Below are 23,842 nucleotides of genomic sequence, written 5' to 3' on the forward strand. Positions count from 1 at the left end.
CCTGATATTAAATTTTTAATTTGCAAAAAAAATTTGATAAAATAATGTTTCAAGATTTCTTTTTTTTTTTAATTTTTGTTGAGTAACTCCTAGGTGGTTTTGACCAAATTACAATTTGTTAATAATAGTTCAACGAATAATTCAAGCAAAATTTAATTTTTTCATGAAAACAGCTTTGTGGATCACAAATGTGAAGAATGGGTGTAACATAAAAATAGTACCACTTAATGAATTTCTACAAAATCTAAATAGCCTTCAAGTTGTCTAAAATAACGGTCAAGAGATCGAGTCCGGTCACGGCATACATAGTTTACTTTCTGTGGGTTTGTGGTTTTAGCTTTTCTAAGATGCTAGCCATCGAAAGTTGTATGCTTAAAGATAAGTAGATGGAATCTCTTCGAGGAAACATTAAGTTTCATTGAGATCCTTTGGGGTATACTGCTCGTTTTTAAACTATTAGAATAAACAACTGCATTTTCAGGCATTTCCTAGTATTCCAATAGGTTTGAAAGAAGTTTAAAAAAAAAATTCACCTCTAGTACTAAAGGATTTGACATCTGAGCTTTAATATTTCATCAAATTGCTTGGTTTCTTAATTCAAATGACCTGAAATGATGAATGATGAATGATGAAATGATGAAATGAACATATCCTAAACTGAATTTGATTCCCAAAAACAGGATTCTCGTTCGAAAATATAGATTTTTTTAAATTCAGTAATACACCATTTATCCTGTTGTAAGTCATAGATAGCAGCACTATTTGCAGTTTAACCAAATTAAGGGTCAATATCGATTTTCCAGGTTTATTAAGATCAATATTCAGCGTTTCGATAAAGTTTTTCTACACAGCTCTATTGGGGCTCACGCTGAAGAAAACAATTCTGGATTTGTAAAAAACTCACCTTTATTTTCTTATTGGAATTTCAGTCTTTAGGAAGCAAATCATAGAATTTTACAATTTATCCGACGTTTCGGCCTTTGATGTTGACCTTCTTCAAGGGATAATTAGCATTATACGGTATGTTTTCATAAGTGTATATTGTGTGAAGAGAATTCCTGTTGGATTTTTACGGTTGTAATTGGATAAAAACTGTTGGATTTTGTCTGGACACATTTCATTATATTTTAAACATATCCCCACCGCTAGGGGGTAACCGAGTTGTGCCGCTTCCTAAGGGGGAAACTGTGAAAATAAGACTCGTAGTGGACTTCGCAGGAAGAGGGTTAACCTAAAAATTCTAGGGTGTGCGTCCATAAGGCAACATCTTCTGAGTAGCGGATGCCGTGGGTGCGCCGCGTTTGTGCGTAGGATCCTCCACTTATGGGAGTATCCGAGTAGTGCTATTCCCAACGACCGAAGTGCGGGGATAAGACTTTATCTTCTTCGCAGTGGAGATCGTTGGGAAAGGTTTAGTTCGCGAATCGTCCGAGTAGTTGCGTTAAGTCACGCGCGAGTCTAGGATAAGCTGCTCTCGATCGGCACACGACGGGCACGAAGGTGGCAAACCTCGAATCCAGGAGATAAGAGGTCAGGCTTCGAGACGTTAGAGGAGAGGTCAGATCTCGAATCTTCAGGAGGATAGGTTTGTGGGGTCAACCCCGAGTATTTACAATAAGAGGTCAAGTCCAAAGACGTAAGAGGACAGATCAGACCTTAAATCAACAAGATGAGGAGTTTGAGTGGTCATTTTTAGTCATTAGGAGAAGAGGTCAGATCTTGAGCCGTTAGAGGAGAGATAGGGCCTTGAATCGTGCACTCAGGTCATGCAGATCAGGTCTCGAGTCGCAAAGATGAAAGGTTTATGTGGGAATCTCGAGACATTGCGTGGAGATGTCGGTTTTTCAAGTCGTTAGAGAAGAGTTCAGAAGTCGAGTCGTAAGGATGAGAGGTTTTGTTGAAAGTGGTCTCGTTAGTTGAGTATTGCCTTGGAGCGCACTAGCGCGAATAAATCTCCCACTATTGAACATAGTATTTCAAATAGCTGGGAGTTGGGAGCCAGGTCTGTGGCCTCAGGTGGAGTTTAGGGAGTAGGAGGTATACACGGAGTATATCATGCGTCTCACCATTGTACCCATGGACCCAGAGTAACAAACTGGGGAGACGCGGTGGATCGCCGTGCCTTGGAATGCAATCCGTAAACCAGGATCTACCACCTGGGTAATCAATTATTTAAAAATAAAAATATACATACACGACAAATTCAGTGCATAACTTTTGTAACAACTTCAGCATAATGCTCCGATACTCCTCAGAACCATTTCCACTAAATCCCACGCGGTGAAATTTGCAAGGAATCAAAATCGTTGAAACCGATCGCCACAGTTGAACTCTCTTTCACCCCCCGAAACGCGAGACCCGTAATTTGAATGTCGGAATATTCATCATCTCTTTCTGCACCTTCCTTGCAGCACGTTCTCGGTCTTCCCCGATTGGGGCCCCCCTTTTTATGAACATGATGGAAAGCTTTGTAACGAGATATAAATGTGCGTCCCATAACCGATTCATCGGCCGGCAGCAGGTCGTTGAAAGTCAAAAACGCTCCCCCAGAAGGGCCGAACAAGATGCCCCAGCAGAGCCCTCTCCTCATGTCAACTAAAGTTTAACTAATTCACGCATAACTGGACGCTCGAGTTTTCCGAAAGGGAACAATGGACATTCCTTCATGCTCCGGGGACTTTGTTTTACATGTGTTCCGTTATCTTGTTGAGGATAATATTCATAAGATCCATCGATTTGGAAATTAATTCTTCAGCCCCTTCACGTTGACTGCAAGACAGCCAATCAATACGACCGGCAAATTTGGAACCTCTCAACAATCCCTTCAAATTTAAATCCGTAAATACGAACGAGGTCAACTCATCTGCATACAAGAAGCCTGGTCACCTGATGATGTGGGATAGGAATCCTTTCGGGAAAGGAGCAAGTAAAATTTTAAGAACGTCAGCTTAATTGAAATGCATTTCACTGATTGTGTCCTCAATTAAAACGGCAGCTGACGAATTCGACTCCCGGCCCTGATGAACGTAGATGCAAAACATCATCGTTAGCATCATCGAATTCAATCAGGGCGCTTCGCGATATCACATTTCCCTGACAGGCAGCATCGCGGAGGCAATTCAGGAGAGCGCATAAGGCATCGCCCAATCCGCTGCTTGCTATGAATGCTTCTTGACATCACGATGTATGCTAGAAGGCTGCTGCTGTTGCTGGAACGTTATGCTTGTAGACTGTCCTGTTCTGTCATCGTCAAATTGGAACCGAACATGTGCAGGAGAAAGCATCCTCGTCAAGCTGGGTTAGGCATGGCAAGGCGGCAGCTTCCAGTAGCGTTCGAGTCTTTAATTATTAAATACAAAGCGCACTGAGAGTGGTACTCATCAAGCCAGAGGAATTTCGTTGATGACTTCGAGAAACAATTTCTCATTGAGGTTTTTGCTCATTCTCATTAGCTTTGCTTAGCTTGATTGACTACTCACATCCACTTTAAATTGTCAAATGTACAATGCTTTTCCACTTTAAATAAATTCGAATGACAAAATCCGTTAGTTATTTTTAACTTTATATTTTTGGTTGAGTTGAGTGTAATAATGAAGGCTGGATAGGACTGTTTGAAAACAATAAACTGAAGCATTTTGAGCTGCGCTGATGTGGCTTAGTAAAGCTATGATTATTTAGAATCTGGACAGTTACAAGGAGTGTTTTTTTTTTAAATTATTCGATCGATTGAAAAATTTTCTCTGGAGGAAAAGGAATTGATATGATATTTAATGTAAAATAATAAAAAAAAATCGTTGATTACAAGAAATACTCTTACCTTATAGTAAATTTCACAAAATATTTTACAAAAATTCACTTCGAAAAACCAATTGGAACTTGATTGGAACTTTTTCATGAGTAGATATCTTAAAGAATTTGATCTCTTAATTCGGTTATAATATAAATTGGTCCAAATGGTCCATCAGAACACATCTGTTACATTGCGTAAAACTGGTTGCACAGATTGCAATTTATGGAACTGCTTGTAATTGTTATTAACTTGGTGTCTACCAGTCAGGCAACACTTTTTAACATAATTGAGATCAAGTGTTCTACTCCGAGGCTTGGTTATAACCAACCGTAAAAAATTCAGAAAAACTTAACAGTTCATGAGTTTTCAAGTCAACAATGACAGATTTCTGAGGCGATTGTGCAGAAATATTTTTACCACGTCTTTTTGCATCGTAAATATCTCAAACACGCGTTAACTTTAAAATCTGAAAAAATAGGCAAGATAGTTTTTTTCGAAGGTGATTGGAAATATTAGAGAAACATGATGATATTAGTACTAAAACGGAGATTGCGGGTTCAAGTCCTGCCGGTGAGCCGTTGTTTTTTTTTCGAAAAATTTATAATATTTACGGCTTATGTTCTTTCTTTCTTTGATACCTCATGTTTCTCTAATACTTTCCATCACCTTCGAAAATTAAATTTTTTCAGGTACAAAGATATACCTAGCGATTTTATAACATAAGTATTGAGGAAGTAGTCCTTTTCACAATCAACAAACGCTGTTGAAGTTTTGCATATTCGAGCTCTAGTAACATAGCTATCACCGAAATGAAGTACTCGGATACTAAATGGTCACAGTCTTAGAACGAATTTCACATCGCCAATGTTGATGCTTTCTCTTTAAACGTCTATGGCGGTGCTGGCTACGTCCTAGTAGTCAATAGATTGGAAGGAAACATACAAAAATTATTTTTTTTTTGAATAATGCCATAACACGATTTGAACTGCAAATTTATTAAAATATGGTTTAAAGTTCTATGAGTTACCAGGTTATCACTGTTCATTCAGAAAAAAAAAATCCATATTAGTGAAGCTATCGGAGAAGTATGGAAATTACAATTTGGATCACGATACATCATCGACTTGGGAATTTGGAAATCACGTTCAAGTTCAATGTATTATGTAGCTCTCTCACTTCATGTTAATGTTCGTCAAAAATATACCTTCTTTCAACATCAATCACAATTGTTCCCGATTCGGCGACAAGATATAAGGCTTCCGTAGATTTAAACAATTTATTTGATTGTTAAATTTAACCTACAACCAATATTCCAAACGTTATTCTAGTATTTACTAATAAAGCAGTGTTTACATTTCAATAGATGTGGTTTATGTTTACTTACGTTTAGTGCCTGCGCTATGGTAAATATAATGGTCTTGTTGCCGGGGTTCAGTCCTGAACGGTAGTATCGTGTACTGATCGGTGTTTTAGGTTCGTAAGTATGAGGTCTTTTCGTAACAAGCTGTGATAGCGACTTTATGATCGAACTGCGATAGTAAATGGTGATATAAACTGTGATGACAAACTGTGATGACAAACTGTAGATAGTTGTTCACTAGTTTTAGCAATAAATCAATTTTGGAGAAATTAAACCGTCTACACTAACTGTCATATGTAACTGAACGTTTCACCATGTGTAATCAAGGATCCGTTTGTAAACTAGTATGTCTTCTTTCTTCGTTTATATTTTTCTTTACCGGAAGGCTTCTCTTCAGTCAATATTGACGTCAGTTGTGGTGTGGTCTTCTCGGTAGCGGAGGCGCGTTCGCTGATGCCGTAACAACAATACTACCTAAAAATTACTCAAGAAAACTTTATATACTAAATTACTCAGCTTACTTTGCTTTACCTTTCCAACTAAAGTAAACTCAACTAAATTTTCGTAGATTTGCAAATACGATTCATCATTTTGTGAAGACCGATAGACGCGAATGATTGTACCTACTTAATGACTTATTTACTTAATGATCCCGCGCCGATCGTCCGGTGCATAGGGCCGTGGTAAAAGACCTCCACTGTTGACGATCCGGAGCAAGCGTCTTCACCTAGTCCCAGTCAAGATTCTCGTCCACAGTTCGGATTTCAGCGGCTAGGCTTTGCCGCCACGAGTTTCTGGGTCTGCCTCTTCTTCGATGACCTTCTGGATTCCAATCTAGAGCCTTTCTGCAAATCTCGTTTTCATCTTTTCGCAGCATGTGCCCAATCCATCTCCACTTACGTTCCCGAATTTCGATTTCTAGCGGCCTTTGATGACACCGGCGATGTAGTTCCTCATTCGAGATCCAGTTGCCAGGCCACCAAGCGCGGATGATATTCCGCAGGCAGCGGTTTACAAATACTTGCAGTTTTCGCGTCGTTACAGCATATGTGCACCAAGTTTCGCACCCGTACAGCAATACGGATTTGACGTTTGAGTTGAAGATTCGGATTTTCGTTTGTAGAGAGATCTGGCGTGACCGCCAGATGTTTCGGAGACTCGCAAATGCGAAACGTGCCTTTCTGATCCGGGTTTTGATGTCTTTCCTGGTACCACCATCAGGCGTTATCTGGCTACCAAGATACTGGAAGCACTCCACTTTCTCAACTTGTTGCCCAGCTACCATGAAACTGGAGGGATTTCCTGTGTTGATCTCCATCGACTTGGTCTTTCCGACATTAACTTTGAGACCTGCTGCCTTGGAACTTTCGGTGAGGTCGTCGAGTTTGCTCTGCATGTCCGGTTGTGTTTGGGCGAGAAAAACAATATCGTCAGCCAGGTCAAGGTCGTTCAGTTGCTCCATTGTTGAAGGATTCCACGGCAATCCTCGGTTCGATGCACAGTCAATCGATCCAGTCAGAATCTTATCCATTACGATTAGAAATAGTAGCGGTGATAAAATACATCCTTATCTCACTCCAGCAGTTACCGGGATTTTTTCGGACAAGACACCGTCGTGCAAGACCTTGCACAAAAATGCCTCGTATTGTGCTTCGATGAGATGGACTAGTTTCTCTGGGACCCCTCGTCGCCTTAGAGCCGCCCAGATGTTTTCATGGTTAAGTCGGTCGAATGCTTTTTCGAAATCAACGAACACCAACAGAAGAGAGTCCTGGAATTCGTTGATTTGTTCCAGTATGATTCGTAGCGTTGAGATGTGGTCCACACATGACCGTCCGGATCGGAATCCAGCTTGTTGCCGTCGGAGTGTAGCGTCGATTTTCTCCTGGATCCTGTTCAGGATCACTTTGCAGAGTACTTTGAGGGTTGTACAGATCAACGTTATGCCTCGCCAGTTACCGCACTCTGTCAGGTCTCCTTTCTTCGGGACCTTTACGAGGATACCCTGCATCCAGTCGGCCGGGAATGTTGCAGTATCCCAGATGTCAGCGAAAAGACGATGCAACATTTGTGCTGACAGGGCAGGGACAGCTTCCAGCATTTCAGCAGGGGATGCAATCGATCCCAGGTGCTTTGTTGGATTTCATGTTGTTGATTGCCGCTTCTATTTCAGCCAGCGAGGGCGCTTCCGAGTTGACGCCATTTATGTGACTCACTGTTGGCGCTTCGAGCTGCGGGTTCTGTTGGCCATCGCTATTCGTGACTCGGAAGAGTTGTTCGAAGTGCTCAGTCCATCGTTTGAGCTGATCTGTTGGATCGGTTAATAACTGACCTGCTCGGTCTTTTAGCGGCATTCTTGCATTAGTCCTTGCACCACTGAGACGGCGAGAGATGTCATAAAGTAATCGGATATCTCCATTGGCGGCGGCTCTTTCTCCCTCTTCGGCTAGGGAGTTTGTCCAGGCTCTGTTGTCTCGTCTACAAGCTCGTTTAACTGCCTTTTCCAGCTCCGCATATCGTAAGCGGGCGGCTGCTTTGGCTGACCCGGTACATGCCTGCTCAATTCCGACTTTCGCCTTTCTCCGATTATCGACCATCCTCCAAGTTTCATCCGACATCCATTCACTTCGTTTTCCACAAACTTTACCGAGAGTACCATGGCTCGTCGTGATAAAGGCATTCTTGGTTCCACACCACTGTTCTTCGACAGTTCCGTCTGTCGGCAATTCCGAGGCTCGGGATTCTAGCTGTTCAACGTATGCCCTTTTCACCTCTGGATTCTCCAACCGGCGGACGTCGTATCGACACCCGACTTTCTCCTCGCGCTGTTGGACACGCGCAACTCTCAGTCGTATTTCACCAAGGACGAGGTGATGGTCAGATGCAATGTCTGCGCTTCGTTTGTTGCGGATATCAAGAAGGCTCCTTCTCCATTTTCGGCTGATGCAGATGTGGTCAATTTGATTTTCTGTTTGGCCATCTCGGGATACCCAAATGACCTTATGTGCTGGTCGATGGGGGAAGAGCGATCCACCGATCACCATGTTGTTGTTGCCACAAAATTCTACAAACAGTTCTCCGTTTTCGCTCATCTGTTCTAAACCATGGCGCCCCATGATGCGCTCAAGGTCCCGATTGTCGGAGCCAATCTTTCCGTTGAAGTCGCCCAAATGGATTTGAATGTCACCCTTCGGAATTTTCTCTACCACGCTGTTCAGTTGATTGTAAAACTGCTCTTTCTCCTGCAAGTCGGCAACATCAGTTGGCGCATAACACTGGACCATTGTAAGGTTTCTAACCCGTGTTATAAATCTGGCTACGATAATTCTTTCGTTTATCGGTTCCCATCTAATGAGGGCCGCGTAGGCCTGCGGGCTTAACAGGAAACCAACTCCTCGTTCCCGAGTAGCATGTTCTCCTCGTATGCCAGAGTAAAGCAGGACTTGCCCGGATTGTGTCTTGTGTTCTCCAGTATTAGGCCAACGGACTTCGCTCAGTCCCAGAATTTCAAGCTTGAGGCGGCTAGCCTCTCTAGCAAGTTGTGCCAGTTTGCCTTGTTGGGCAAGGGTAGTGAACCTTCATATAAGAGAAGCGACATCTGATCCCTCTTAAAATGAGATATGTGGCAACATCGCCGAAATCTTGGACAAAAAAATTCCCAGCACTGTTTTCTGGCTCAACGTTCAAGCTCTAAAGTGAACGCTCCTTCAATCCAACAAAACAACATTGAACAAGATGCCCGAAGGATCGCGATAAACGGTATGAATGACTTGAATTTCGTTAATAATCAGTTAGCTTCCTAACTAGAAACATGATTCACCAAAGCATTAAAAAAATTGCACCTAATCATAAATTCATATGACCAGCTAAAAAATTATCTGTTTGAACTATAACAACAATCGCAATACCTTCCTTGGTTGAGTTTTCAATAAGAAAGGTAAAAGCTCTGCGACAAAAGCTCTGCGATCGATTGGAATCGATTTTGACAGTTCTTTTGCTCGATTGGAATTTTGTGTTTCAGATGTCACTTCTCTTATATACAGGTTCACTAGGCAAGGGTTAAAACGTTCCAAGTTCCAATTCGAGTCCGTGTTTTCATGCTTAAAGTCGTCGCCAAAGTTCCAGGTCGGTCATTTCTTTCGGTTTCCGTAACAATTCTTTCAATCGGGAGCAGTAGGTTGTTAGCCTAAAGTCCCTGTCCCGCGATAGGGCTGCCATCTTTGACTTAGCTGGCGGGAGCCGCATTTCATAAATTCAGCCCCTCGCTGCGAGACAGACGCTGCTTGAGCCGTCCCTGATCTGGAGAACAGACGCTCGGTTGTTGTTGCACGCCGCCCCTGACCTGGGGAACAGACGCGTGCGGCCACCTTCTCAGTCTGCATGCGACCAAAGCATCCACCGGGGTTGGGTACCCGATCTCCGCTTAGGTTACTCGCATCCCAGCCGGTATCACGGGGAGGTAGAGATAGGAGTTGTGAATAAGAGGTGATATGACCACTATGGGGTCTCGTGTTGCACATTATCCACCATTTACCAGCCTTGTACTGCGTGATTGTACTGCCTTTTTCATATTTCATCCTTTTTTTTTAAGATTATAAATTTCAACATAGATTATAAGGAGTAAATTCCAATAAAAGTGAGTTCAATAGTAATTGTTTATCAATGCGAAAAGACATACCCTCATTCAACACCTAATAACTTTTAGTCCAATAAAATTCGAAGTTACGGTCTTCGACAAAGTTGTTCACCGGAAAATTTCCTTCCGATTAAATGAGAAAATCTCGTGGACATTTTATTCATCGGAATGATGTGAAAAGCGGCAAAACGGCTTCAAAAAACTTCGGTTGCAATAGGACCCAGTATCAAAACATCACCAGCCTTGCTCCTGTCAACTAAAGGTGAACGGATCCAAGTCAGTGAAGAATATATGCAAAAAAATTATATTGTGACATCCCACCTTATTACAGTTTAAGATTTTACCTTGTATTATTTTTCCAAAAAAAACCTATTTGAAGCGTTTGGCAGGGAACTCCACGCTTTATTTTTTCTCTTGTTCCAGTATCTTTTGCGATGGTTGGCATGACCGTAGTAATCTGTGCAATTCATGTTTAAATGTAAAAAAAATGACGTTGAAAAGGAAAAAAACAGGACGCAAGTCATTTATTTTCCAGGATGCTAACCATAGTACTTGGAAAATAACAGGTAGACCATTGCGCTTAACCTCACATGAATGCTCCGTAATATGTACACAGCATGCTTGCATATCAACAAAAATAGTTATGAAAATTTGGCAGTTTTATATAGAATTGTAATCAAAATTCTTAATTTCTCCATCGATAGCCATTCAATTGTTTTGAAAAGGGCTTCAAATTAAAGATTGATTCTGCTGGTTCATCGGGTAATATTTTTGCATTGGATTTTCGGATCTGAACCATAAATAATGAGCATTCAAAAAAAATTTCATCGCCTCCCTCTTTGTTGAAAGCAATCATTATAATATTTTCTTCTGTCTATGTTGAAAATTTGATAAATGATCAAACAAAGTTCATCTTTCAGTGATGAAAAGTCAATTCGTTTGAATTTGTATTCAAATCTTAAAAGAAAAAGGACACTCATGCCGAAAATTCCACAGAATCTAAATTTTAAATCGTCAAAAAGCCCATTGCATACTACCTTCAGCTGTGCTGAAAAGCCAAATATTGTCCGTTGCATTAAAATGCATCGGTACATATTTTTCTCGTAATTTTAATGCTTGTAAATTTTAAGAAAAATGTGATTTTCAGACAAATTCCATACATTTTCCTGGTTTTTCCACAACTATTTTTCGAGGCCTCTTACCAATACGTTTAAAGAGAGCGGAGTAACCTACCCGATCTGATTAGCACACATATTCTAGATTTAGATTGAATTGTCGTAATAAAATCATACAATGTATTTAAATACGATAAAGAATATGCATGGGCCGTACATTGTAGGTGCAGATATACGGATTGTCGTAATAAAATCATGCAATGCATTTAAATACGATAAAGAATATGCATGGGCCGCACACTGTAGGTGTAGATATACGAAAATGATTTTAAATTACATTCTGTTTATATAATACGACTTCTGGTTGTCTGGGTGGGTCCCATGGCCAGATCCCGGCAACGTTACACGATTTGTCTATGTATCTTTTAAACTTTTCGTGAGTCTCGTTAATAAGGGTACGTTTCGGAATCAAAACCTTGGGGTCCGCAAGACAAGATAGTATGCTCCATTTCTAATGTCACCCAATGTTAGTCAAATTTGAATGGAAAATGAATGAGATGAAATTTGGCATGGATTCTTTTGGCAGACCAAGGAACGATTAAAGACCCCAAGGTTTTGATAGCGAAACATTAGCTCTATTTGCTGCTACCCTATTGCTTATGTACATACATATATTGTGAAAATCACTCTACTTCAAATTTTTTGAGCTAATACTCAATTTCAATAGTTTTGTCTCAAACAATTATCCCAAAAAGTTATTTATCGTATTTATCGCATGTTGGGAAATATTTTCAGAGGTTTTAAAATAAGGGTGTAAAAAATACCACTTTTTCTAAGTTTTCCTCAGCAAAATTTAGGACGACGAACTTGATTTCTAGGTTCTATTATAAAATACACAGCCAATGCCTCCAGCAATGGGTTTCAAAATCCTGTTTAGCTCAGGATGGTACAACCTTCAAGTAAGTAAACGAGAACCTTGTTACAGATTTCATGCTTTTGATGACCGAGCCACCAACACCAGCGTGTCAGCAGCAAACAAGTCAAGCATCAATCGGTCTAACGAAACTTTACCAAGAAAAATAGGCTTTTGACGGAGAAGCATAAAAATCTTCACCCACCCATGCTTTCTGCCGCATAGGGATGATGCAGCATCCGCGTTGGGTCCGTGTAGCCATTGCCTGGTTCAAGTCATTCTGAATCACTCCAAGGAAGAATGTCAACCAAGCGACAAAACGAGAATCAATTTCACCATCTTTCAGCAGCTTTCTTCGAACACTCAGTACCGAATAACCATCCATGGTGTAGGTATCTACTCAGTCAGTAGAAGATGATGTGAAAATTTTTCACTGTTCGATTCGCGTGTTCTTTTTCCTCGCCGTCGTCGCAAGTTTCACACCGAATCGAAGATATGATGTCTAAATTTATTCAAAACACATCGAACGGTGGAAGTTTGAATTGGAAATGTGACGCAAACTCGTTCCTCTTTGCTTTCCTGTGTGACGCGGCCACGACATTTGCCAGAAGGACCAAGACCTGGGTATGTTATGGAAGAGTATGGGCTCAACTTACGTCTTGTTGCCGCAGAGCGGAGGAAATATGCTGAACAGAACTGCGCTACAACTTGGCAAAACAAATCAAAAACGTGAAAAAGACATCATTATTTTCTTGCCTTCGGAATGGCGATGGGCATCGGGTTTGTGTTTTTTTTTTCTCCGCGAATCACAGATATGTGGACGTTGAACTGTTCCGAAAACTGTTTCAACATATTCATGCAAGATTATTATTCGTACAATTTTAAATATTCACATGTTTATATTGTTCCAATGTTGAAAGTTTTTTAAGGCATGTTTTTTTTTTGTTAAAAATTTTGTAGAATCAAATAGAAAATTCGACTGCATCCGTTTGTGCGCTGAGTTAAAAATTCATTCCGAACCCAGAAGTATTACACAATAGACACGGCAGCTTTACTCTAGTGAACTCGCTCAAGCTTTTCCTGAGTTAGTCAATTTTCATTTTCCATCGATGCTTCTCGATTCGTGATCAGCAGCACTGAGGCGATTTAGTTGGTTTCGGTATCAACCGAAAGGCTGGTTTTTGCGCTTAGGATTTTTCCCTCTTCTAAACCAAATCTTCATTTTTAGTTCTGTACCCAGGCCGGCTCTTTCGAAATGCATTTGGTGGATTTTCACAGCTCAAGATTTCGTTTTGGATACCGGCGTATGTTTGAGTTGAGGAAAACTTTCGAAACGAACGAACATCTCCCGTGGTCGGGTTCTTCTGATCAACAAATTCGACGAAGGCTCCATTGTCGGATTGAGGCTTTATTTTTTTTTTCAGGCTTCACGCCACAGATTGAAATCTGACACGGATGGAAAAAAGAAAAACTGAAGAAGGAGTGAGAGTGAGCGCAGAAAAAAATTGAGTGGGAAGTTGCAACAAATGTCATAAATATGTAAGTAAGTGTTGTTCGATGCGCTTCCTGGTTTGATTGGATTTTTGTAGGGTGTGAAAAGAATGTGCTGCAAATAAGGCCGATTCTTAACCAGGCGAATGCTGATCGGAAAACGCTTCGAGAGGTCAGAAGTGATTGGGTGTGAATGTTTAATCGGAACCGTTCCTTTTTGTAGGTCAGATGCGGCGTTTGTGATCTCGATTGGATTTGGGTTTGGAAGCACGTTGCCTGAGCACAATCCATTATTCAACGGCGGATTTGATTGGAATGTTTCGTTATTTTCGCTTTGCAGTTAATGTTAAAATTTACGTTCTACCGCAAGATGGTATCCATTGCCATTTTCATTTAAGTTTATTGGACATTTTTTTCCAAGTAATCATTAGAATTTTATTATGTTACTGAAAGCATTTTGTCATCCTACCATTTTACGTAGCAATCTTCATAAAAACAATCCACAGTACCCTTATTCTTAGGAAATTGCCGTTCTCATCACACCCGATAAGATTCTGCAGAAGGAACGCGAAGGTGAAATTTTCGTCGCTTCTTTTCGGAAGTATCGGATGACCGTGTCAAGATGCATTCGTCCCTTCAACATTTAGGTTGCTGGGAGGCTTTTGTTCTGGCTTCCACATATCAACCCACTATTCATTAAATTCCAGGATCGGTTTTAAAGGAACTCTTTTTTGCTCCTTTTGATTAAAACTTTTGTGTCGCGGCATTTGAAGGCCAGTGTGAAGAAGTGTGATTCAAAAACACATGGTCTTCACACTTCCTTCTGGACTTCGAAAGATCGTTCTTGTCCGGTTTTGGTTTGGAGCTTAACATAAGACTGGCCTATATTCATTGTTTAGTTGAAAACATTCAGGTCATTTTTCTAAGGTTTATAGTCTGAAAGTTATATTGGTCACTTTTGTCTTGACTATCAGTGTAAAAAACAAATGAAGATTTCAACTTTGGCATGCGGATCCGGAAAAGTGATATACGTTAATTTAATTTCAGTACAATGGATGGCCCTTCAGAATGTGTTATGGTTTGTTTTACAGAACTAAAAGTCTTTGTTTCGGATTCCAACGGAATAATACTAGTGGATTTCATATAGCCACTTAACGCAAACAAGTGAAATAGGCTTTCAAGCATTTCAAATATGAATGCTTTCAAAATAAAAACTTCAGGAAAACGTGGCTTTCAACTGCTTGTCTAAGTAGATAAAATAATAAATTCTTGTAGATTCAGTTTTTATTAATGACATAACACTATGGCAAAATTTATTTATTTATTTGTGTAAAAAAATTTACGGATCACATGTTGATCCTAATGATAACTTATTAAAATAAAAACTTAAAAACTAGTTAAATCTACAAAGTTCTCGAAACGTCAAAGTCGATGTACTCGGCGAAGCGGTTGAAAGTTCTCAAAATTCCAATTAGAGCGCTGTTGGGTCCGTAGTTATTCAGCCGGATGGGAACACAGAGCTGTAGATTTGGTTCCCTAATCCTCGGGGTCGCACACTAAGAGGAATAGCCTCCAGCAGCATGGAAGCGTCAATCCTCGACGCAAGGAGATCCACTACGACTGAAGCACGTGCAGCGTTACGACGAATTTGAAGCGTGTATCCAATTTGGCGACAACGGTTTTCGTAACTGGGTAAACGAAACGGACCTAACCAGTTCAAGTGTCGTAGGGCATACAGTATGAAATGCCTCTGGATAGCCTCTATTCGTTCAGCTCCGTTCTGGTAAAATAGGCACCAAAATGCAGATGCATGTCAAGCGTTGAGCGAACTAAAGCTTAGTTCTTTTAGAAATGGGACAGTTACGAATGCCTGTATCTCAAAAACCATTCGTTGGAACCAAATACTTTCTATGAAGAAAAAGAAGGTAATGTTATGATCTTTCATGAAAAAATTTGAAAAAAAATATTTACCGTTTTTTGTTAAAGAAATTTCTACTTTATTCTTGGTATCTCCCATTGGCCGGCGCACACTTTTTTCGGTCATGGTATTAATCAGTTTCTGCAACTTATACTTCGTAAAATCTATATTTTAGGTGGCTTCACTCTCCTTCTTCAATTTCTGATACTTTATGGTCCAATACTTCTCTGGAAACTGGAAACTGAAAGCATTTTAGTGGATACAGTTGTTTCGAAATGAACAAATTTGATTATTTTTGACCACATTTTTGAACGTTTTTTTTTCGGTACCGGTTTTACAGCTTAAGAGCTTTGGAACTATCAAAAAATGGTTGTTTGAGGTTGGATTTCTATGAGTCATCACTAGGCAACACTTTCAGCTTATCGGAGAAAATTGTGTTGGACATTTCAGCGATCTACCCTTAGTTTTTCGTTTATTGAAAATTAAAAATGCTGATATGAGACTTGACTTCCTTGATGATCCTTAACCGTTGTTGCCGATCATGTGCTTCACTCCAATGCTTGATTTGAACTTTGTGGACATTATTGACAGTGTTTGCATACTTATCCACCACAAAAACTCAGTAATTCTTTGAATAATCAACGGTTTTGTCAGCTATCAATTTGATAATGACGAATTTTAAAGGAAACTGTGCAAAATTATTTTTTTCTTTTTCTCTTGCATCGTACATATCTCAAAAACGCGTAAATTTTAAATTTTGAAAAAAATAGGCCGAATAGTACTTTTTACAGGCAACAAAATGCTGTCAAAATTTTGAATATCCGATAACTAGTTAACGAGCTATTTGCAAATGAAAGTGTCCCATTTCTAAAAGAACTAAGCTTTATGCTGCAGTACAGACTTTTTAGGCAGTACACATCTTTAAACTTTAAACTTAAACTTGTTACGCGAAATAAGAAGCCAAGACTTTTAGACGATTTATCGACGATGTAATTCGTATGACTCTTAAACTCCAGCAGATGGTCTAGTATAAAGCCAAGATCGTTGATGTGATGCATTCGGGCGATGGTTTCGTTCCCAAGAGCGTAATCTGCGTGAAGAGGGTTCCGCTTGCGAGAAAAAGAAATGACCGCACATTTGCTGTGGTTCAGAGGCAAGCAATTGGTATCACACCAGTGAACGAAGTTGTTGAACTGCCTTTGCAAGAGAGCGATATCGTCTTGGCCATTGATGGTGTGGAAAAGTTTGAGGTCGGCGGCATACGCAAGTTTTGAGCCGTCCAGAGGGAGAACATCGTTAAAATAGATGACAAAAACTATCGGTCCCAAGTGGCTTCCCTGGGGCACACCTGAACAAGCGGAGAATTGTCTAGAAAAGTAATTTCCAGTTTGCACTGATAACTTTCGTCCCGTTAAATAGCTTCGAAACCAGTCCAGTAGGGATGCACAGAAGAACGTAAATAAGATCCCTGAATCATCGTATACTTTCCCTATTAATTCCCATCATGTGCAGGTTAAGAGCTTTCTATGCATGTGTCGCAAGTTCAAATCTGATCATTTTGATTTTTTGGATTCCGCAACCGGCCAGATTGGCCAGCCAACATGGCAATGTTAGTGGAACCGTTTTGACTGTCGCGACATTCATTTTAATAACATCTCATTGAGATTCTTATGGATGTTACGATTATATTCTGTGACATTCAAAATGTTAAATGTCGCCATGAAATTTGCCAATATGAATGTCATCGAAGCAACGACCGACTTTCATCAGCTTATCGTAACATTTTTTTCCATGACTTTCACAATCTCGATGCAAGTTGTGACATTCATCCCAAATATTATTTGACATTCTCTCGAGGGAATTTCTTAGCGATGACATTCACAAAATCTTAAAAGGACATGACTACGACAGTCGTTTTCGTACTGTTGAATGTCGCTCTAGGCTTCAGAAGAATGCCAAATAACATGCGGACAGTTATCATCCCTGGTGGACCCGTAGATGATGTATTTTTAAGCTTTGCTATTGCCATTCAAAAGGCTGCGTCATCGAAGGCAATACCGTTTAAGGAAGAGCCTAGAAGTGTGATATTTCCTACAGCCATATCCAGTTGCTCTTATGAAATGGACCCAGTTGTGAAAACGCTAGAAAATTTCTCAGCAAAGAGATTGCATACTTCAAGATCGGTGTTCGCTGTATGGCCGTTCAAAAACATTTAAGACGGAAGCCCGGATTCTTTCCGCTGATTTTTGACGAAAGATTTCGGTTTGGTCTTAAAATTACGCTGTAGCCGGTGTAGATAGTTCTGATGGCAACGCCTACTGCTTTTTTTTAAACGCCGTGTTCAGCTTGCGGTATTCTTCCTTTGTACAGAGGGACTTGTGCTTGCTGAAGTTTCGAGGAGCACGAATTTTTGCCGTCTTCAGTTGTCGGAGTTGATGAGTGACCCAGGGAGCTCGTGGGTTGGAGGGTAAGCTACGTTTCGGAACATGGCGGTCAATTATATAGTTCAGTATATTTGCAGCGGCTGCATCAGCATTAGACATATCGAGCTCGTTCTCCCATTCGATAGAATCCAGGACGAGTGAGATAGCTTCGTAGCCGACGTTTTTGAAGTCAATGAGACAATGAGACAAATCTATAGTTTAACTTTTTTATTTTAACTAATTACTTGAAACCATTTTTGTCGAGCATGTTAGTTTCAAAATGCGAAACGATGACTTTAAAAAAAATATAATAATCATTTACAAAAATGTAACAGAGATGAGATATTGCTCTAGAAGGACCTGTAGATACATGCCTGCTACTCAGCACACCAGCTGTTGTGGCTGAGGAAAAGTTGGACATCGCTCTAGCGGCAGACCCATATCGTAGAGCTGCGGATGGCGTTAATTGAGTAACCGATGACTTCAAACTGGCCGCGAAATGGGTAACATGTAGTTTCTCCATACAAGAGGTGGTGGCGACTGAAAACGAAGGCATGGTGATAGCAAAGTTAACGGGATCTACTTCTGTAGCTGCTATACTCCCCCAAGATGGTCCTTGAAGAGGTTCAGCACCAAGATTGTAGATGTGCTTACGAGGAGAAGCCCCATTATCATAGCTGGCAACTGTAGGCCAAGGAATTGGGTAGCTGTCTCACAACCCCCAGAGATCAAACCCTGCTTAAAGCCCTGACAAGGCTGAATATAGACCTGGTGAAAGTAGGTAACACCAGGACCTACCACAGAAACGAGTTAGTTATAGTCACAGAGCGAGTCAACCATAGATGTCACCTTGGGTAGCCAGGGGTCGGTGTGCGGTAAGCGGTGGATGGTAAGCGCGGCCTACACGCAATCACTCCACGATCCGCCATCAGTTGGGTTCGAGTACAAGGACAGGTAGACAAGAGTCTTGGACAGGTGAACGCCTCTGGAAGACAACACAATTCGACCAGAACGTCTATGCCGAGCTGGTGAATTGGGAAAGGAGCCTGGACAATCTGTCCGTGGAAGAACTGTCGAGGATACTAGCTCGCACTTGCGATGCTGCGATGACAAGAAGGGCCAAGCGTGCCGACTGCCATAGGGCAAGGCACAGGATGCAGAATGCAAGGACCCAAGAAGAGAGAGCGGAGCTTACGCCACTCTGCACAAGCGCGAGTTCGCTCCTCAGCAGGGCCATCTATACAAGCAACAGGGCACGTTTGAAACGACCCCAGCAAACATGAAATCGCATTAAAAATGATAACTTAAGTCATTAAAAACGTTACTGCGAATCGTAATTCCAACTAACGCAAGTAAAAGGTTGTAAAAATCGTTACTCGAACTCGGAATAAATGGTTTAACACGTTCGTCGCCACGCTCATTTTGGTAGTTTTGCTAGCCGGGCCCAAAGAAATTTTCAGAGAGAGAAAGCAAAGAGGGAGAACTCCCATATTTGAAACGTGTGGCGAAGCTGAGCGGTAAACTCCAGTAAGAGAACGTCACCTGCTTTTTGATGTGACGGGGCCCCCCAGGAAATACACCCGTCTGCCAAATATGGGTGACGTGGCGACGAACGTGTTAAATCGGATATGATAAAAAGTCCGCCATGTTTGCAGATTTTGAAGACGATTTCGTTCCATTTTTTCTCCCGCGTGAGACAAGTGAGAGAACAGCTTAGATATTCTCTCTGCGACCAGCAGTGCAACCAGATTGATAAAAAGCTAATGGTGTATTTGCAAGAATTGCCCAATGACAGAGGCAGCAAATATTGTCGCTGGCAACGGTTCGCATGCGCTGAGAGAAAAAACTTGTACTCTCTTGCATTCTTACTATGTATGTATATTGCCTCCACTTTGGTAGGTAAATGCTGTTTTTTCGAGTTTCATACGATCATTTTGTAATGCATATGAAACGTATAACAAAGTTGTTGAGAAATATACCTACAAAAACATTTGCTGGGACCATACCGAGATGCCAGCGACTGTCCATGAAGCGATGCCTATCGGATAGTCATGGTCAAAACGAAAAGTGGGGGTGTGCCACCTGAAATTTGGCCAGGTCAACCGAGAGTGATCATGAGATGCTTGCCAACAGTCCTGTACGACTGGGACACCAGGATAAAGGAGACGATAACGGTGGATGAACTTCGCGAAAAGTCTCTCCAACCAAGGAAGGCCCCCGGTCCGGACGACATTACGAACGTCGCAGATAAGGCCGCGATCAGGAAGCTCGATATGTGACGGAATCGGTGTTCCCTGATGCATGGAAGCTGTTGAAATAAGTCTTTTTTCAAAAACCGGGTAAGCCTCCAGAAGAACCATCGGCGTACCGGCCGATCTCTTTACTAGACACAGCAGGTAGGGTTCTGGATAAGGTGATCCATAACCGGCTCCAGAGGTACAGTGAAAGTGAGGGTGGACTCTCGGAGAAACAGTTTGGCTTCCTTAAAGGACGCAGCACCGTAGACGCCATCCGCTCTATCAGCGGTCAAAGCTAGGCTTACGAAGACAGTCTCAGCTTTACGAGTCATGTCGACTACGTGTGTAAGAGAGCGGCAATGGCCACGATCGCACTCACCCGGATGATGTCGAACTCCTCGGCAAACCTAAGTATCTTGCTACTGGAGGATACTGTCAAGCGTTACGATATCAATCTTGTAGTACGGAGTGGTGGCCTGGAGACAGGCCCTGAGAAGACTGTGTAACCTGAAGAGATTAAGCAGCGTTCAGCGGTTGTTGAACCTGCGGATTATTAGTGGATACCATCTTGTCCGGATCATGACTACCCTGCAGAGAAGTTGGGGTCAACGGCAGTCCGCGATGACTGCGATGTACGATGACTTCATCGCTAGGGTGCATCTAAGTAGAGTGCGTCCGGTCCCTTGATCAAAACTACAAAAACAAGACATCATCTTTTGCTTAGTGGAGGTCATGGGTGCTCCACCACCGGGGAGTATCTGAGTACAGCCGCTTTTACGGGGGAAACTGCGGGGATATGACAATAAATACCTTCCTTGTAGCGGACTTTAAACACAAGTGAATCGAATAAGTTTTTAATAACAGGCTACCAACTGAATCGTTATGTATTCTAAAGCGGTCGACGCCGTGTGCATTGCTACACTTTTAGAATAGAAGAAATTTCTGGTGAAATTTATTTGAATTTTTGTTCATTAACATATCGTTTTTAATAGAAACTTCAACATCCAAAGCAACCTTTTTGAATGAGGGCTTTTTAAAATTCGAATAGAGCAAGAAGATTGTTTCTGATTCTGAAATTATGTCTTCACCTTTATTGGCATCATAAGTTCTTAAATTACGTCAAAACATATTTAAGAAAGCTTTTCTCCTCCTTCCCATCTTCCCTCTGAAAGCAAGATTCAAAAAACATTTCTGGTACATTGTGATACCAATAACATTAATTTTTGGTTGTATTTCAACTTAATTTCACGTCTATTCTGTCCCTAAGGCTGATATAATAAGAAAAATACAAAGGTGCTGCATACATTCAGAGGTAAAAACTGCATGTGAGCCATCAAGCATAAGCCAACGCACCTAGCGGTTGATTTTGGAATCTAGTTGTTTCACCCAAGATCAAAAATGGTTCCATTAAAGATCATATTTTAATTGGGAAAAACACTATGCGATTGATTGATATTTTGATGGAAAACTCATTACAAAAACCCGAGTTTTTCTTTCAATGTAGTCATTAAGAATCAGTCAAGGGTTGCATAAATTAACGTTCAAAGTCAGTATAGATTAGTGAAAAAGGCAACAGAAAAGGCGTTTTTCACGTTTGTTATAATATCGTGTCATTTTATTAATATTATCAAAAACGTGAAAGCTTGTATCAAAACATCTTGAAAATGTGTGTTTTCAACATTTCGACAAGATTTATAAATAATCATTGCCTTCATTTTAGGAGAGATAAATAGTTTCGCTTACGATCAGATTTCGGCTAGTTCTAGTCAATATAATTTACTGTACTCGTGTATTGAATTATTTTCTCTCATTTTCACTGTGAACTACCTTAAGTTGACCAAAATGCTAAATGCTAAAATGCTAAAATTTAGAAAAAAGATTGAAATTCAACTTTATAAATTATAAATAGAAAGCTTGAATTGAGAAATTCAATCAAGAACCATATTTCACTATACAGATATTACTCTGGAGCTCTTGAATTGAATGCAACGTTCAATTTTGAAATAACACCTTATGTTATAATAATGGTTTAAAAAATGAGAACTAATTTGAGGGTGCTAATTCCAGATATGCAATTAGTTTTTTATAACTACTAACTTTGGGAAAAAAGGTAAAAGTTATTTTTTTTCAATATGAGCGCTTTTTTGGCAAATATTTACAAAGATTTGGAAATTAAAGGTTTTAATTCAATGATCAACTTTCCCCACGACCACGAATCATTTTGACTTCTCAGAAGAAAGATATGGAATTTCGTCGAATGTTTTTGAAAGTTATAACCCAAATTGAATCTTTGATATTTCTTAAACCTTACTCTCTAAATTTGAAATACACAGAGCTTGCCTACCTTTTACTCAGACGTCACCACATGTATAAAGCAGCCGACGCCGAGTGCTTGAAGGCGTCAACTGAGTAAATGTTGATCAGTTTGTGCGGGGCGGTCGGACTTGGTTTGTTTTTCTGCATCAAAAACTAGAAAATTTACAAGGTGGATATTCATTTTAAAGGTAATTTCTAGGTATTAATCCGATTTCATTTATATTACAGGGTTCTGAGACGAAATGATGATGGTCCAAATAAATTTGCCAAAGCTGAATCTGGTACGGCATACTGGGTCCCGGCCCGATAGACGAAACCCGACGGGTCAAAAAAAAAATTCAAAAAGTTTGTGGATTTTTTAAAAATAAAGGTGTATGGACATTATTTTTACTTTTGTTATTCATCAAATCAACAAATCCATCATTGGTATGAATAATAATACAGGTTTTAACTATTCTAGCATTAAAAAAGCGGCCAAGAACCGCTTCAAAACTATTCGCGCATTCTCAGTTGTCGCGAAAAGGGCTGTTAGTCAGTTCTGAGTAAAAGCCGTTTGGTCAGAACTGAGTAGGTGCGGTTTTGACGTCAACTGAGTAACCGTCACTCTGAACTGAGTAGCTGAAAATTAGCGAGTAAGTCTAATCAGTTTGCAGTCTTCGACAAAGTCTATCAAATTTTCGAAGTCTTTTTTCAGCCGTGTCAGAAATAGTAGTTTTATCCTTTTGAATTTCTTAAAATATGATCAATTTGATATTTTTGAAGCGCTGTATCTTTAAATCTAGAATATCTAGGCAAAATCTGAATCTTTGATTGGATGGAGGATAATAAAAAGATTCAAAATAAGTTTTTGTATTTCATGTAGGTTTGTTGGATCAATCATGTTAGATTGAATAATATTATTTTGCTAAAGTGTTCTTTTCATAATTTAAAAAAAAAAAGGATTTTTAGTATTTCATAAAATAACAAATTTGCATATCTATTTGGAAAAAGTGAATAATTATTTAATTTGGAATTATTCCATTTTAATTTTTAACATAATGTTTAAATCATTCTAAGCTGTTTAACATGGTTTTAAAAGAAAAATAAAAAATCAAGAAATTAAGGGCAAAGATCTTTGAAATGTTGTCTTGATAAGTCTTTTCGATGAAAATCCCAAAATCACATATCTTATTTTTACCACCAGACTGAAGAAAAACATCACATTTTTTTATTTAATTTTTCAATCCGTTCACGGCGTTTCAATGTCAAAAAAATGAAAAGTTCAGAATTGCTTACTCAGAAAACATTTTTTCTGTAAAATCTATTGGATACTCTTCCAATTTATCTTAGATGTTTCACTGTTGTTTGTGATACCATTTCACTTGAAATATTACCAACACTTTGTAAAAATTTCCGCATTTTGGATATTTCAATAGTTTTCAAAATCACTGATTTGGCGTTTTTATTTAACGTTTGCCCGTTTATGGTCTAAAAATACATCTCAACTCCACTTTGAAGCACATTAAACACGATATTCTTACGATCACCCGTACTGAGGACGGTTATTTCCAGTTCAATCAACTTGACGCCCACCATGAATGCACAAAATCAAAGGCGTCATTAGTGCAATCAAAATCTAATTTTCACCATGGCAGAAAAACCGA

The sequence above is a fragment of the Uranotaenia lowii genome, chromosome 2 (assembly GCF_029784155.1).
Source record: "Uranotaenia lowii strain MFRU-FL chromosome 2, ASM2978415v1, whole genome shotgun sequence".
Taxonomy (NCBI): Eukaryota; Metazoa; Arthropoda; class Insecta; order Diptera; family Culicidae; genus Uranotaenia; species Uranotaenia lowii.